The sequence below is a fragment of the Oratosquilla oratoria genome, chromosome 2 (genome assembly GCF_046742065.1).
Source record: "Oratosquilla oratoria isolate Oo_2021 chromosome 2, ASM4674206v1, whole genome shotgun sequence".
Lineage (NCBI taxonomy): Eukaryota > Metazoa > Arthropoda > Malacostraca > Stomatopoda > Squillidae > Oratosquilla > Oratosquilla oratoria.
Genome location: NC_134778.1, coordinates 8,101,760 through 8,116,759, shown reverse-complemented (window position 1 = coordinate 8,116,759; position 15,000 = coordinate 8,101,760). Strand labels below are relative to the sequence as shown.

The 15,000-nt window shown below is 37.3% G+C and overlaps 1 protein-coding gene across 1 annotated transcript in view; it reads right to left on the bottom strand.

The window, feature by feature from the left end:
• The window catches only part of LOC143034270 (neuroligin-3-like), a 502,714-nt gene that overhangs the window by 35,372 nt on the left and 452,342 nt on the right, over positions 1 to 15,000 (bottom strand). The gene's annotated exons all lie outside the window — the stretch shown is intronic.

Sequence of the window (15,000 nt, the reverse complement as noted above, 5' to 3'; positions counted from 1 at the left end):
TTTCGTACTCATGAATTGTACTACTGCGTCCACCTTCTATGGCTTTGTGATATACCGGATACTTTTTTCTCTGCATATTTTTTATATATTTTTGTATCCCACAACAAAGTTATGTCGTAGCACATTTGTAAAATAATACTGATGACCCACTTTCGGAGAAGAATAAGCGAATATATAGAGATCTGTATATTTTGATCACTTACTGTGATCCTCTTCAGCTGATCCTCTTCTGCTGAAGAGGATCACAGTAAGTGATCGAAATATACAGATCTCTATATCTTCGCTTATTCTTCTCCGAAAGTGGGTCATCAGTATTATATTTTTGTATTCTTATCTATCTCTCTATACCACGAGATTTTATCCCTTGTAATGGACGTTTTTCCCCCTTTTAAGGGAGGTAGCCAAATCAAAGGCACGTACCTACTTCCACCCATACCACTTCCACCATCCACCCTTTCCTCCCTTTCTTCTTAGCTCCTCATGGATGACGGGTCATTGTATGTTTATACTCACAAATATTTCATTATGAAATAAATTTAAGATCACAATGGTCTCGTATTTCCTCATTCGCTGAACTGGCATTATCTTATTTTGTTTTATATGTCGACAATGAATGCTGACTGATGAACATAACATAAGAACATAAGAATAAAGGAGACTACAAAAGACCATAAGGCCTACACTAGGCAGCTCCGTATCCATCACCACCTGTCATCCCCATCCATAAAGTTGTCCAATCGTTTTTTAAAACAACTGATAGTTTCAGCGCTTACTACATGGTTACTAAGTTTATTTCATTCATTGACCACCCTATTAGTAAACCAATTCTTGCCTATTTCCTTCTTAAATCTAAATTTGTCCAGTTTATACCCATTACTGCGAGTCCTGCCCTGTTGTTTTATGACGATAGTTTTTTTTCACTACATTAAATGATGTTTACTAGGAAACTGTGGTGGTCATATTGCTTTAGGTCGTAGATCTACGATATATACAAGTTAAATTACGACCTCGTAGTCCTGTTCGTATTGTAATTTTTTTTTATACGGAGAATTATATTTGCTATAGTTTCGAAGACGTCAGACGCTGTAGTACTTATGAGTGAAATCTGTTTTCGTGGCATTCGACCCTATTGATTGGCAGTCCTTGGTCACATTTTGATCTCCCGCTTTTTCTTATTATTTTTATTTAATTTTTGCCTCTTCTGCAGTATTCATTAGTGAAATCAGCTGGGGTGGCATTTGATCATATTCAGTGCCAGTCTTTGGCCATCTTTTGATCTCCTCTGAAGAATTGTGTTTCATTTTTTGTTTTGTTTCATTGAATGTTCTGCACTGATGAATCAATCATAAGCGTGCTGGTCTCGTACTCGCTTAATTACAGGTTCGAATCCCGCATTTCTCTCCGATACCCATCAGTGCCTGTTACCTAGTCCAACAGTCTTTAGAGCGTATAGGACAAAGGTGATAGCCTCGGTTGCTGATATTCAGCGCCTCCTGGTGTAAGTTCCTCACTACTTTTTCTACCTCCTGTGCCCCCCCCAATCCCAGAGGGTTACAGACACATCTCTACACGGTAGTTCACCAGAGGCACACTCTCATGGATTGTACAAGGCAAAACATGAATGTTTTCCTTGGCATGTCAGCACATTTTTTCCTCTCTTTCTCTCTTTCTCTCTCTCTTTTTTTGTGTGTGTGCTTCTTGGTAGCGACACAACAATGTTTCTGACTTTATTGGTTTTCATTTTATTTATGTATTCATTTCATTTTTTTTTCTATTTCCATGGAGATGACGAGTTAGATGTCATGTCTACTGGTTGGGCAAAAGTTGTGTCATAGTGGTACAATGTTTTGTCATTCAAGTGAAAAGAAGTTTGCATTCATGTTGTTTGTACAGTTACATGTTTTTACAAAATATTGATTACTTTTTGGGCATTCATACATACATATACACACATATATACATACTGAACATACAGACATACACACATATATACATACAAACATACATACATGCATACATACATGTATTCATGTATATATATATACATATATATATATATATATATACATACATATATATAAATATATATATATATATATATATATATATATATACATATATATATTGAGACATTATGACAGGTTTGAAGAAGGTGGAAGAGTAAGATACTTGTCTAGGGCCGATTTTATTCCTGACCGGTTTCGCTGAAGAAACTAAGCGGAATTGGTCAGGAATAAACTCGACCCCAGACCTGTGTCTTACTCTTCCACCTTTCTCATATATATATATATATATATATATATATATATATATATATATACATATATATATATATGTATATATATATATATATATATATATATATATATATATATATACACACACACGGCACCTCCACATTATTCTTAGCCCAAAAGTTAAATTCATTTGTCCGCATTCTCCATAAATCACTTTTTTCATGTTTCTTTTGATTATTCTTATTATGATGCACAATTATCCCCTTTCCTTTTTCCGATCGTTCTTCCTCACATTCTAGTTCCATTGTCTTATCCCTCTGTCGACTTTCATTTATTTTCTAAACGACCAAGATCCTCCTTAGCCATTTCAATACTTTTTTAATACACTTTTTGTCATATAGAAGCTGAGAACGTCTAAGCCCTCTTATTTCATGCTACGCTCTCTTTTATGTAGTCACAAATTCTCTCTCCGCTCATTACTTTAGTCATAAATGCTCTTTTCGAACTCGGGGACTAGGGCTAGTGTTGATCTTAACTTCCCCCACCCATTCCGTGTACTCTTTAATCTCACCAATTTCCTGTTTAAGCCTTGGTCATTTTCTTCACTCATTCAATTATCTTTTTTTTTTTTATTATTATTAACCTGAACAACCTTACCTTATCAGTTGTGTCCTCTTACATGGTGATTTCATCACCACATAATTACTGTTTTATTCAATTTCATTTCATTCTATTTCATCTAATTTTATTCTACTTTATTCTATTTAATTTCACCTTGTTTCACATTACTTCACTTCACTTTACTTTATCTTATTCTATTTTATCTTATCTAATTATATCTCAATCTATATTATCCTTATCTTATCCCGTCTTATTTTATACCATTGTATTCAAATTTATTTTGTTTTATTTTATTCTAGTCTACTCATATCTATTCTATTCTTTTCTGCTTTATTCTATTTTATTATATTATAATCCATTCCTTTTTATTTATTTCATTCTATCCTCTTCGCTTCTCTTCTCTTCTCTTCTTTTCTACTCTATTATACTCTATTCTCTTCTCTTCTTTTCTACTATAATATATTCCACTGTATTCTATTCATTTCTATTCTATTCTAGTCCGCTCATTTTTGTTTTATTTCATCTATTCTATTCTATTTCATATATTCTATTCTATTCTATTCTTTTCTATTCTATTCTATTCTATTCTATTCTATTCTATTCTATTCTATTCTATTCTATTCTATTCTATTCTATTCCATTCTATATTCTATTCTCTTCTATTCTATTTTACTCTGTTTAATTCTACTTTATTTAGTTAATTTTGTTTTGTTTGGCTTTACTTTATTTTTTACTTCTGTGAAAAAGCCTTGCATTTCTGCTTTTGACCCAAACAGTATAGAAGGGGTGGAAGGACTCTTCATCTGCAATGTGCTGGGATGGGTAGGGTCGCTGTACGCCTTTTCCTCGTCGATCTTTGTTCTATTTTTCCTGATGTGTGTGCGTGTTTTGACTCGTCCAACCCTCTTATAAAAAAAGGCTTTAATGCATATATTGTTGCTCCAGATCATACTAGCTTTTGTAACTGGGGCACTGTCTTCTCCTAACTTAGACTATTTCAGTTTAATCTCTTTGCTATAGTCAAGGACTTGGAGTATTCATGTTTTTTTTGACAAATACAACAAGGATAGGCCAGTTAAAAATCATACTTTTATACTTTACTATATATTTTTTCCTTTTTTTCACCTGAAATAGCCGAAAACTACATCTATTTTTATCTTAAATGTATGAAAGCATTGTCGCATTGAGGCTGAAGTTTTTTGCTATCAATCTTACTAAAAGGGGCAATTTTGAGGCATTTATAAGCATATTTTGTGTTATAATTTTTCATATATTCAAAAGAGAACATCAAATTAGCTACCAAATGAAAGAACAGAATATAGCAACCGTTAGAATTGAACTTTCCCCTTGAATTTTAAAAGGTATGACATTGTTGAAAATCATGACTTTTTTGCTAACCTGGAGACATGATTTTTATGTAGATCCTTTAATTTTAAGTGAATTTAGACCAAAACTCGTACATAATATCAGCATTTAATTTCATATTTCATATTTACAGATATCTGTTAATGATGCTGAACAGTACTGAACAGTACAAAAGTAAGACCAGCACAGAAACTCGATCCAATTCCTGAAAACTATTCACAATATACTTCACAATGGCATTAAGCAATGAGTTACGAGATGCACAGTTTATGTCTCAGAACCTCTACCTACAGTCCACAAGCAAACATCAAGTCGGCCGTCCACCAGATCATTTACTGAAACCTTCCATGTCGGATACCCTTTATCTGGCATTTAGCTTCCCACCAACAGGCAAGCATTCTAATACTTCCTTTATCTCCAAAGTTTACGAGAAAATACAGGGAAACCTATGGTTTAAGACCGCCTATGAAACGGTTGAAGCTACCATCCCATTCTGGCCGATGGCTAGGATCAAGACGATAACCAGACAGAATTGCATGAAGCTCTTCATAAAACTCCATGACAAACAAAGAATACTGATGAAGAGCAAAAGAAGAGCAAATGACCCTGGAAGAAAGAGGAGCGTATTTGTCTTGGAATTGAAAAACCCGTTCGACATAAGAACTTCAGGTGCTGTCCAGGATATAGAGAGCAACAGACTCTTATCAGGGGAAAAGAAAGATGAGGACATCAGGTTCTACCAGGACCAGAGGACTTAGAGGAATGGTCGCACATCGGGTCCTGACAAAATCTTGAAGACAAGATCCCAGGAACAAGTAGGCCCGACTGAGAGGCAACTGTAGAGGCAAGAACAAGGTAATCATACTTTCATACTTTCAGTAATCATAATTTTGAATATCACAACAAGTTGGGAGTTTTACATACTTACCACATTGTAGTATTTTGCAGTTTTATATGCTTACAACACTGTATTATTTCATCATTTTGCAGCTGCAGAAAACCAAGAGGCAGTTACTCACGTGATTGACATTACCTAGGGTAATTCCAGTAACAGTGACGCTAACACAGAGAATATGGATTACCAGTAGCCTTGTCCTGGATGTTACTTACAATGAAGAAACCATGACTTTGACATTCCATAGGAGAGTCATGGAGTGTGATGTTATCTGCAATACAGCTGATCATCTTGACTTGTCTGACAATCAAGGTACTGCCACCTTGAACGCTGGTGGGGCTGATCTGGACAAATTGATAATTTCTAGATCAACAACACGTCGTAACAGAATGCTGTCCAGGCTCCAGGTACAACACCAGCCAGATCTACATAGCGGAGTTCAGTGAGGACCCTCCACAGCTTGCTGCTCTACACTGGGATGGGAAGATGCTCAGAGACGTCATGGGTAGTGAACCTGGGACCACCTCAGAAACCAGCTGTGCTCGTGTCTTGACAATCTGCCTATCCTAAAGAGAAGTTACTTGGAGTACCTGTCATCGACAGCTCAACAGGCAAAGCACAAACTGAGGCGTCAATGGACTCGTTGGAAGCACGGGATCTTACAAATATCGTAACTGTCTTTGTTTTTGACACTACCTCCAGTAACAGTGGAGTACACAGGGGAGCTGACAAACTGCTTGAGGAAAAGCTGAGACTAAAGTGTTTTACCTTGCGTGCAGACACCACATCCTGGAAGTGTTAGAGTAGTCTAGGAAAAGCTGTTTGGCAAGGTGAAGAGTCTAGAGAATCCATGGTTCAGACACTTCAAGGATGTGTAGGGGGATAATGATAACAGGCACCCCTAAAACCCTGATGATCAGAAGCAAATGGCTCAGGAAAAAGAAGAGGGATTGTGAGGAACTACTTCATGACATCCTCACATCTGAGAAGCTACCGAGAGCTGACTACAAGGGCCATTCACCAGGCCAGATGAATGACCACGATCTTGTGTTCCATGAAGATGCTGGTGTTTTGTGACCAGCTTGACTATGATGAAGAGGCTGTTGAAAAACTGGAACGATTCAGCATCTTCCTGACGCTGTTCTACATACCAATGTGGATGATATAAATATCTACTGCAGATGCTCCTGTGATTGATCTTCCGCTTATTTAGGACATGTTGAGGTACAAGAAATCAGACCCAAAGGTTACTGAATCAGTTCTTCAGAAGATGAAAAATCACAAGTGGTACTTGACACAGGAGGCCGTGCCATTCGTGCTCTTCAGCAGCAGGCTGAGTGACGAGCAGAAACAGGACATTGCTGCTCAGCTGCATGCCACTCAGAAGCCAGATAGCATCAGAAGGAGAAAACTGTATTTCAGAAGGTGACAGCCAAGACCACACTAGTAAATCTCATTGGTCCGGAATCCCACCTTCTGTTAGACATCCTCAGCATTGGACCTGACTGGCTCCTGGATCGGATTGTATCACGGCCAGAGAAAGACTACAAGAAAGCTTTGGAATATGTGAGAAATCTCAGAGTAGTGAATGACATCGTTGAGAGGTGAGTTAAGATGATGAATGATTTTGCAAATGTCATCACCACAGATCCCAAGCAGAGGAAACATCTCCTTCATGCCGTAGAGTACGACAGACGGCGCTTCGAAAGCTTCAAGAAACAAACACTTAACAAATGACTGTGTAATATCATTTTGATACTTATAATCATGATTGTTTTGGTAGTTTCAGTTGATGGTTTGACTTGTTGCAAAGCTACACTTTCTACTTTGTATGATATATGTCAAATGGATGTAATTTTGTTATTTTTTTGTAAATATTATGAATAACATGTAGCCTTTTGTAAAATGTTAATCAGAATGCACACGTTGAAAAAAGCATTAAAAAAAGCTTTAATTTGATAACTATTTTGTTGTTCTATGTTGCTCCATGCAATATCCATGTCTCCAGGTTAGTAAAAGAGTCAAGATTTTCAACAATTTTGTATCTATCAAAAGTCACGAAAAAATTTCATCAATTATATAGGTTGATATATATAGAGTAGATCCTGCTCATTAATTTGGAACCTAATTTGTTGTTCTAACTTAGATAGATAGAAAATTATATTACAAAACATGCTAAATGCCTCAAAATTGCCCCTTTGGTAAGACATAAAAAACTTCGACATCCATGCGGCAACGCTTCGATACATTCTAGATGAAAATGGATGTAATGATTGTCTATTTTAGGTACAAAAACATTGAAAAAAATATGGAAATATGAAAAAGTTGTTTTCTGAACAGGTCTAAACAAGGATTTGTTATGTTACTCAGTGGGTGGAGGATGATCTGAATGGACTATCTATAGATCTTGGGCCCATAGAACCCAAAGTTATCAATCAGATGAACAGAACCACATGTTATTAGGCATGGAACTTACACCATGAAGAACTTTGCTGTAGCCCATACCATCACCTTTGCCTTATGTGGTCAGACCTCCAGGGTAATTAGAAGTTCTTGTTTGAGTTCGAAAGTAGGAAAGAGACCTTGAGGCACCATCAGAACCTACTGGTTATTCATCATCACTCTAAAATATGACCATACGCCAGGGGGCACATAACTTCATTCACACGATGACGCAGACACTCCCACGTTATCTCCTGGCAATCTCCCCATGCAAGCATTCTTTCCATTACAAAAGTTCACGACCGGATCGGACGATTTGTCCCAGCAGTGTATGCTCCTTCATCGAGGATGTCTCTTGTGGAGATTATTCATTATTCGGCACAAATTAAATAAAATAAAGATATTACGCCGGAAGTCGTCTCGTTTTGACCAAGCTCGTCACTTTTGTTTTAATATAGTCGAGCTTTCAATGAAAGCTATTGAATTAGAACTCTAGAATAAAATCTAGAAAGGATAGCTCCACACTGCTCAAGGACTGTTGGAGTTGTAGGACAGAACATATACAGGTTCTCTTTTTCTCTTTTTCTCCCCAACCCTTTTTTCTTCTCTTTTCCACTCTTTTCTTACCTGCGCTTGCTTGCTTGCTCTCTCCTGAAACAAATGTCTTTTATCTATCTTAATTTTGTCCACTTTTTCATATTACTCTTGTGCCTGTAACAAGACTACGCATTTGCTTCCCCTTATGTAGTGCATTTAATTTTCTTCTTTTCTTATATATATATACATATATATATATATATATATATATATATATATATTGTATATATATATATACATATATATATACATACATATATATACATATATATATATATATATATATAAATGTATACATATATATATATATATATATATATATACATATATGTATATATATATACATTTATATTATTTTCTTACCCATTTTCTCAAAGTTCTTAGTCCAGTTGCTCCCCAGTCACCGTTTTTTCACTTTTTGATGCAATCTAACATTTTTCACCAAGTTTTACCATACCTCTCTCTCCCTTACTATTCTTTTGTTTGAAATTGTGTTTCTTCTTCTTTTGTTTATTTTTGTTTCATTCTTCTTTCGTCTATACTTCCATATAAATGTCTCTTATTTTGCTTTTACCTTTATATTTCAATGTCTCATTTTTTTCTATATTTTCTGTAGTCCATCTGATAATGATTTGGATTTCATATTCTAAACTCGTTTCATTTGATTAGATGTTATCCTCACATTAATATGCCCTTCTAATCTTCCCTTTGTACTGGAACTTCTTAATGAAAAATTAATCTTTACTTCAGATATCCATTTCATCGTCTCTTTACATTAATTTTTAGCATCTTCCCTGATATTAGTTCAGCTTTATATAATTCCAAATCTATTCCTTTTGTTGACATTTTACTTTCCATACTAGAAAAAAAAATCTATTTATACAATTCCAATTTAGTTTCGTTTGTTTACATTTCGTCCTTTGCACCAGTGTATTTTCTTAATTTCTTCGTTCTTTCCGCTCTATTTCGTTCATTTCATAAATGTCATAAAACGAGCATTAGAGATGATAGTGCTTCCTCCTTCCACATTGTATTGCTCTATTCTTATTCTTATTCTTTACATTTCGTCCTTTGCACCAGTGTATTATCTTAATTTCTGTGTTCTTTTCGCTCTATTTCGTTCATTTCATAAGTGTCATAGAACAAGGATTAGAGATGAGAGTATTTCCTCCTTCCACATTGTGTTGCTCTATTCTTATTCTTATTCTTTACTCATCGGAAAATCAAGGTTTTTCATATCATGCCTTTATATTACATTTTTTTTCATCTTTGTCATATTTCTTTAATACTTTCTCGTAACATATTTCAACCATTTCCCTCCCATTTATATGTGATCATCTATTTTATTTATATTCTATTCGGATTTATTTATTTACTTTTTATTTATTCATTCATTTATTTATTTATTTATTTATTTATTCATTTATTTATTTATTTATTTATTAATTTATTAATTAATTAATTTATTTATTTATTTATTTGTTTATTTATCTATTCATTTACTCATTTATTTATTCATTTATCAATTGATTATCATTTTATTCACTTATTGATCTACCTATGTAACTGTTTGTTTATTGATTTATTCATTTATCTATTTATTTGCTTGTTTGTCTATTTATTCATGTGTTTCACTTTTAAATGTTCTTAAAAAATTCTCGTGTTCTTAGTCATCAGTTTTATTTATGCAATATTCTTCTGAGAATATTCAGTAGCCAGCACCCTTTACTATATTCTTGATTTCAGTGTGTCCTACCTTCATTCTCTTTCTTTTCTGCTCTCCTTTCATGGTCTAGTAGTGTCTGCCAAATATATTTTGTTATTTTTAGATTCAGCTGTCGTTTTCGATTATTTTGAGACTTCCATTTTCCTCTCCTCCTGTGTTACTTCTACAATCTTTCTTCTCGATTTCACACCAATTCAAAGTCTAGCAGTCCCTGTCAATGACGTCTCTTTTGCTTCAATCCAACAGTTTTTATTCACGAGCTTACACTCTACTTTACTCTCGCTTCCATTGTCCTCCAACCGTTTCTTCTTCCTTGTTTTTGACCACCAGTCACTTTCTGGCTGATGGCATGCTATCTTCCCTCTCTTCCCCTCTCCCTTCCCCTTCTCCTCCACTCAGCTCGGCTCTTCACCTCTCCCCTCCTCTCCCCCTCCCTTGAGCTCTTCACCTCTCCCTCCTCTTCCCCTACTCTAACCTCTTCAACTCTCCCTCCTCTCCCCGTCCCCTCATCTCTTCACCTCTCCCTCCTCTCCCGGTCCCCTCACCTCTTCACCTCTCCCCTCCTCTCCTCCTCCCTTGAGCTCTTCACCTCTCCCTCCTCTCCCCGTCCCCTCACCTCTTCACATTTCCCTCCTCTCCCCGTCCCCTAATCTCTTCACCTCTCCCTCCTCTTCCCCTACTCTCACCTCTTCACCTCTCCCTCCTCTTCCCGTCCCCTCACCTCTTCACCTCTCCCTCCTCTTCCCGTCCCCTCACCTCTTCACCTCTCCCCTCCTCTCCTCCTCCCATGAGTTCTTCACCTCTCCCTCCTCTACCCGTCCCCTCACCTCTTCACCTCTCCCTCCTCTTCCCCTACTCTCACCTCTTCACCTCTCCCTCCTCTCCCCGTCCCCTCATCTCTTCACCTCTCCCTCCTCTTCCCCTCCCTTGAGGTCTTCACCCCTCCCTCCTCTCCTCCTACTCTCACCTCTTCAACTCTCCCTCCTCTCCCGGTCCCCTCACCTCTTCACCTCTCCCCTCCTCTCCTCCTCCCTTGAGCTCTTCACCTCTCCCTCCTCTCCTCCTACCCTCACCTCTTCACCCCTCCCTCCTCTCCTCCTAACCTCACCTCTTCAACTCTCCCTCCTCTCTCCGTCCCCTCATCTCTTCACCTCTCCCTTCTCTTCCCCTACTCTCACCTCCTCACCTCTCTCTCCTCTCCCCGTCTCCTCACCTCTTCACTTCTCCCTCCTCTCCTCCTCCCTTGAGCTCTTCACCTCTCCCTTCCTGTCTCCTATCATCAACTCGTCTCCCTTTGATTCCTCTCCTCTCTTTTCTCTTCTCCTCTTCCCTCTCCTCAGCGCCGCGTGCTCTCGGCCACTGACAGCGCAACATCACCAACATGAGTGATTTGTCGTCGACATCCCTCAATTTCAACTTGACCCCAGAAAAAACGGAGCCGCCTTTTTCCCCGCGCGACCCATGCGGCTCTGCTACATGACCTCTACATCAAATAATCTTGCAAGTTAACTTGAGAAAAAATGGAGACTTGGTACCGTTTGGCCTTTTTTTCCCCGTTTTGAAGTCATTCAAAGTAACTGACGGGTTGTAGGGACGCTGAAAAATTAAAAGAAAAATATTAAATTGGAAAAGATATACAGATGACGTTTCTCTAAGCGAAGAAAACAGGACTTTTTCTTTAATACTACTGTCCATCTGGTATACAAATTTCAAATTTTCCATATATCACATTTTCATATTTTTTCTATTTTCTTCTTGGTTAACTTCTCTAAAAAAGTTACTTTTGCTTAATGGTACCGATAATCATTCGTTAAACTAGTTTATAGTTGTATAGTAGACTCTGAAACAACGTGAGTAAAGTATTCCCATCAGGCATAGCATAAGATATTGTGATAATATTAGATTCACAAATCAACTTATATAACTGTTCTTATTCTTGCATGGAGAACTATTCTTTTATATTTTCCAAATCTCTCTGAATGCATATGTTTATCTACGTAAGCGTCATTGCAGTCTAAATGATAAAGTCTTTTGCGTTCCGTTCTTTCTCATGTGTATGTCAAATGATTTTATGGATATATTTTTTTTTTGGGGGGGGAGGGTTTCTATTTTCCCATTCAGTAACTTCGTTTTCTATTCATACCTTTTTCTTTTTCTTTTACTTTTCTGTCCTTTCTCTTATATTTCACTCTCTCTCTCTCTCTCTCTCTCTCTCTCTCTCTCTCTCTCTCTCTCTCTCTCTCTCTCTCTCTCTCTCTCTCTCTCTCTCACTCACACACACACACACACACACACACGCGCGCACACACACACACACACACACACACACACACACACACACACACACACACACACACACACACACACACACACACACACACACACACACACACACACACACACACACACACACACACACACACACACACACACACACACACACACACACACACACACACACACACACACACACACACACACACACACACACACACACACACACACACACACACACACACACACACACACACACACACACACACACACACACACACACACACACACACACACACAGCCACACACACACACACACACACACACACACACACACAGACACACACACACACACACACACACACACACACACACACACACACACACACACACACACACACACACACACACACACACACACACACACACACACACACACACACACACACACACACACACACACACACACACACACACACACACACACACACACACACACACACACGGCTTGATAGCGTGGTTAGTAGAATTCCCGGCTGCCGCTACGGAGGTCCGGGTTCGAATCATGCCCAGGGCCAAAATAATTTCAGTATCGCTGCGCTGCGAGTCATTACTCCAATTCTCATGGGCGGAGAGTTGGGTGTGTGTGTGCATGTAAGGTCACAGTGTTACCCATAGATCGGTCATATATGAGCTCTGAGCTCTCTTTCGGGAGGGAAATAGCTGTCGATCACGAGTCCAACAAGTGATTCAAGACTACGGTGAATCACACATATACAGTATATATATACTATATATATATATATATATATATATATATATATATATATATATATATATATATATATATATAAGGTAAGCATCCATTTCCACCCAACTCAGCCCTACCCATTCCACTCGCATCCACCACCCTTTCCTCCCTCTCATCTTAGCTCCTCATGGTCGACGGGTCATCACTGTATCCCACTCACTGCCCTGCGTCATAAGCAATGCAGTAAGACACAGCGCTTCCGCAGCAAGGTTTATCAATTTGTTTATATATATATTTTTTATCTACTTTTAACTTATTTACTTATTTATCTATTCATTCATTTACTTATTTATTCATTTAAATATTTATTTGTTTATTTGTTTATTTGTTTGTTTTTTGTTTATTCGTTTGTTTATTTGTTTTGATAGACAAAAATATAGAAAAAATGTATCATGAAAAACTCTGGGTGGGTAACAATTTTATTCATATTTTCTGTGGTTATTAATGTTCAGTGAAAGAGAATGAATAAAACAGCTGTAAGATTAAAATTATATTTCATAACACATGTTTTGTGAGGCATCATCTAATCATCAAACATCAGGCAGCCGATGCTGCTCGTGAGAATTTGATTCGCATTGAAGAGGTTATTATTTTTATTGTTATTTCATAATAAACCTATAATACTCCATAAAACTCTGGTCATAAATAGCTATTAATTCTTCCAGGATTAGAATGAAAGATTAAAACCTCCTTATAAACGATCTGATCCTTTCATTTGCGACAGCATCTCTTTTCAAATTAGAGTTCCGGGAAGCTGCTTCATGACAACAAAGACTTCAGATCCCTTCAGGGTCTTCCCTCATGCACCAAGAGCTTCAATGGCGAGAGAGGCGAGAAAGGAAACGCATCTAATGTACCTAGATTTTGTGCAAAATTTTGAAGAATAAAAGGGAATGAAATACGTTTACATCCACATGAGCTAGTTTCAATGGTTGTTGTTTTCCTGACAGTTTTAGATTGAAGGAATGGAAAGAGCTTTTGAATATTTATAGAATTGTATGTCGTCTAGGATGTATGTAATTAAATAGTAGAGGAGGCCACTGTATACACGTTATATATAACATCAAATCGTTAGATACTATATAACAACTCTTTGCCTGAATATATAAGTGATCTGAATTGGATTGTTGCATTATTTTGTAAAGTCTTCTTATATGCTTCCCTTGATAAAAAGAAAAACGGTCTTCAGTGGTGAGATGATTTGAAAACAGCGTTTTGCTTTTCTCTTCATCATTCTGAACTTCGAGAAACCGAGGAACCTCTTTGTCACATAAGCAATGTTCTTTAAAAAAACATCACAATTCTTTGATCCGTAATTCAATATGCAGCCATATTCAGAGGTCGAGACCAAAATATTTCTCCTTTTCTTTGTCATATTATGGAAACCAGGGACATTTTAGGAAATTAAGTATAACAAAAAATTATATACAAAGCTGCCTTTATGATAACTCCTTGTACATTCAGATATATGCATAGTGCAAGAATGAAATATCTAATTTTTCTTTGCCGTCTTATGAAAACTAGTGACATTTGAAATGTAAAGTTTACAATCAGTGCATTCTTCCAGAAATGATCAAAGAATGCGGGACTTGGGAACTGACGAATGTTATGGAAATATAGCCAAGGACTGCACAGAGGAGAATTGAGAGATCAATAATGAGAATAACACTGAGAAACCGAAAGAGAGCCAGTTGAGTGTGAGAGCAGATTAAAGTGAAATATACTGTGGAGGCGCTAAAAGAGAGGAAGTGGAATTGGGCAGGTAAGTTAGTGCGAACAACTGATGAGCGATGGAGCAAGTGTGTTACTGACTGGACGCCACGAGATAGGAACCGTGGAAGAGGGAGACCAGACAGAAGGTGGAGAGATGAGATAGAGAAGTTTGCAGGAGTGAGGTGGCAGAAGTTGTTGTGGTCGTGCGAATCATGGAATGCTATGGAAGAGGCCTTTGTTTAACAGTGGACTCAGGATGTCTGATTTAATTGTATTAATTTGATGTATATATGTACATATACATATATACTGTATATAT